Raw genomic sequence first — 4,110 nt, 5'->3', positions numbered from 1 at the left:
GCTTCTCAATGAGATTTGATATTGCTCAACCCCAATTCCTTGAGCATTCCACATTACCCTTGATTCCCTTACTGATTAAAAATCTATCTCAGATTTGAAAATGCTTCACCACCATCGACTGCCCACTGCAGTAAAGAATCTGCCAAATTCACGACTTTCTCAAAGAAGAAATTCATGTTCATCTCTGTCTTAAATACGTGACCCACCACCCTAACCCAGCACCCTAACCCTGACCCAGAACACTAACACTGACCCAGCACCCTGATCCAGCACCCTAACACTAACACTAACCCTAACCCTAATCCTGACCCTGACCCTAACCCTAACCAAGACCCAGCACCCTAACCCAAAACCAGCACCCTAACAGTAGCACAGCACCCTAACTCTGACCCAGCACCCTAAATTTAACCCAGCACCATAACCCTGATCCTGACCCTAACCCTAACCAAGACCCAGCGCCCTAACCCAAAACCAGCACCCTAACAGTAAGGCAGCACCCTAAATCTAACCCAGCACCATAACCCTGATCCAGCACCCTAACCCTAACACTAACACTGACCCAGCATCTGAACCCTGACCCAGTACCCTAACTCTGATTCAGCACCATAATCCTAACCCAGCACCTTAACTCTGACCCAGCACCCTAACCCTGATCCAGCACCCTAACACTGACCCAGAACCCTAACCCTGACCCAGCACCCTAAACTGACCCAGCACCCTAACCCTGACCCACCAGCCTACCTCTAACCCAGCACCATAACCCTGACCTAGCACCCTAAACTGACCCAGCACCCTAACCCTGACCCAGCACCTGAACCCTGACCCAGCACCCTAACTCTGATTCAGCGCCGTAATCCTAATCCAGCACCCTAAACTGACCCAGCACCCTACCTCTAACCCAACACTCTAACCCTGACCCAGCAGCTGAACCCTGACCCAGCACCCTAACCCTGACCCAGCACTCTAACCCAGCACCATAACCCTGACCCAGCACCCTAAACTGACCCAGCATCCTAACACTGACCCAGCACCTCGACCCTGACCCAGCACCCTAACTCTGATTCAGCACCATAATCCTAAACCAGCACCCTAACTTTAATCCAGCACCCTAACCCTGATCCAGCACCCTAACCCTGACCCAGCACCCACACCCTGACCCAGCACCCTAACTCTGATTCAGCGCCGTAATCCTAATCCAGCACCCTAAACTGACCCAGCACCCTAACCCAGCACCCTACCTCTAACCCAGCACCATAACCCTGACCCAGCACCCTAAACTGACCCAGCACCCTAACCCAGCACCCTACCTCTAACCCAGCACCATAACCCTGACCCAGCACCCTAAACTGACCCAGCACCCTAACCCAGCACCCTACCTCTAACCCAGCACCATAACCCTGACCCAGCACCCTAAACTGACCCAGCACCCTAACCCAGCACCCTACCTCTAACCCAGCACCATAACCCTGACCCAGCACCTGACCCAGCACCATATCCCTGATCCAGCACCCTATCCCTGACCCAGCACCCTATCCCTGACCCAGCACTCTAACACTAACCCAGGACGCTAACTCTGATCCAGCAGCCCAGCACCCTAACCTTAATCCAGCCCCCTAACTCTGACCCAGCACCCTCACTCTAACCCAGCACCATAACCCTGATCCAACAACCTAACCCTAACCCAACACTGACCCAGCACCCTATCCCTGACCCAGCATCCTAACCTTGATCCAGCTCTCTATCCCTGACTCAGCACTCTAAATCTGATCCGGCGTCCTAACTCAAACCCAGCAACCTAACCCTGACCCAGCACACTAACTTTAACCCTGCATCTTAACCCTTTTCCAGCACCCTAACCCTGACCCAGCATCTTAACCATTTTCCAGCACTCTAACCCTGACCAAGCATGCTTACCCTGACCCAGCACCCTAACCCTGATCCAGCACCCTAACTCTGACCCAGCACCCTGACCCAGCACCCTAACCCTGACCCAGCACCCTGACCCAGCACCCTAACCCTGACCCAGCACCCTAACTCTAACCCAGCATCCTAATCCTAACCCAGCAAAATCTGTGCCCACACCAGTCCCTCACCTTCGTCCAAGGCCCCAAAGGAGCCTTCCACATCTATCAAAGTTTCACCTGCACTTCCACACATGTCACTTACTGTATCCGTTGCTCCCGATGTAGTCTCCTCTACATTGGGGCGATAGGACGCCTACTCGCAGAGCGCTTCAGAGAACATCTCCAGGACACCCGCACCAACCAACCCCACCGCCCCGTGGCTGAACACTTCAACTCCCCCTCCCACTCTGTTGAGGACATGCAGCTCCTGGGCCACCTCCATCGCCACTCCCTCACCACCCAATGTCTTGAGGAAGAACACCTCATCTTCCACCTCGGGACCCTACAACCCCAGGGCATCAATGTGGATTTCACCAATTTTCTCATTTCCCCTATCCCCATCTTATCCCAGTTCCAACCTTCCAGCTCAGCACCGCCCTCATGACCCATCCCATCTGTTCATCTTCCTTCCCACCCATCTGCACCACCCTCCCCTCTGACCTATGACCTTTACCGTCACATCCATCCACCTATTGTACTCTTGGCTACCTTCTCCCCAGACCCACCTCCCTCCCATTTATCTCTCCACCCTCGAGGTTCCCAGCCTCATTCCTGATGAAGGGCTTTTGCTCGAAACATCAATTCTCCTGCTCCTCAGATGCTGCCTGACCTGCTGTGCTTTTCCAGCACCACACTCTCGACTTTGAAATAAAAGCTAACATTCCACTGGTCTTCCCTATTACCTGCTGAACTTGGATGCTAGCTTTTTGTGATAAATGGACACTGCCCATCTAGATCATGGGGTCAAGTCTTTGAAGTAGGGCTAGAATCCATGGCCTTCAAATTTCAGCCTGTGTGTGCTACAGTAGAACCAAAATGACATAAAGCTGCAGTCCTTTGGCTGTCTTCTTCGGCTGCCCTCCGGATCAAGGATGATTTTATTCCACTCTAGTGTTATAGGTCCTCAGCTAACTAAACAATACAACACTGGATCCTTACACCTTGACACGGTGTTATGAAGATGTGGATGTACATTTAAGAGAGTGAAGGACTTGGCAAGTGCACGGAGTGCTGGAGAATTCACAAAGTAATATTTGATTCAGAACAGACAGCACTCGCTGAGACAAAAACACAAATTCAAATTTGGCCAATCAGTTTAAATTATACCCAAAAAAATATCAAACTTCAATCCAGTTTGAACTGATCATAAAGCCAATGACACAATCCGATGCTTTGGGGAATAAGACCAGGGAAAATTGAAGAGTTGAGAGGAGAAATGCCAAGCACAGGGAAAATTGAAGACTTGGGAGGAGAACTGCCAAGCCCAGACTGCCTGAAAAATAGCCACTGTTAAAAGGTACCATTTCAATCAGTAACCTGTGACGCCAAAATTTCTGAAAGGAGAAAAAGAAGACACAGGAAGATCTGAATAGAAGCATGAAAGCTGCCTGGTTTTGGGATAAGAAGTCTTGTTCTGTAAATCTTAATTGGGAGTTGTATCAGACTAGTATTTTGGAAGGGAAGGTAAAAGATAGGTTGGAGTAAGGGATTGTAAATAATGGTTAGTTAATTATTCTCCAGTATCCTTTAAGAAATAAGGTTGTTAATTTTTACTTTAAATAGTTTTTGGTCACTCGGATTTTTACAGATTACTGTATGGGATACACCTCCTCCCACCCCGCCCCCTGTAAAAACGCCATCCCATATCCCCAATTCCTTCATCTCCACCGCATCTGCTCCCAGGAGGACCAGTTCCAAAACTGTACAATCCAGATGGCCTCCTTCTTCAAGGACCGCAATTTCCCCCCAGACCTGGTCGACGATGCTCTCCACCGCATCTCTTCCACTTCCCGCTCCTCCGCCCTTGAGCCCGCCCCTCCAACCACCACCAGGACAGAACCCCACTGGTCCTCTCCTACCACCCCACCAACCTCCATGTACGACGTCTCATCCGCCGTCATTTCCGCCACCTCCAAACGGACCCCACCACCAGTGATATATTTCCCTCCCCTCTCCTATCAGCATTCCGAAAAGACCACTCCCTCCG

The sequence above is a fragment of the Chiloscyllium plagiosum genome, chromosome 3 (assembly GCF_004010195.1).
Source record: "Chiloscyllium plagiosum isolate BGI_BamShark_2017 chromosome 3, ASM401019v2, whole genome shotgun sequence".
Taxonomy (NCBI): Eukaryota; Metazoa; Chordata; class Chondrichthyes; order Orectolobiformes; family Hemiscylliidae; genus Chiloscyllium; species Chiloscyllium plagiosum.
This window is presented reverse-complemented; position numbering follows the sequence as displayed.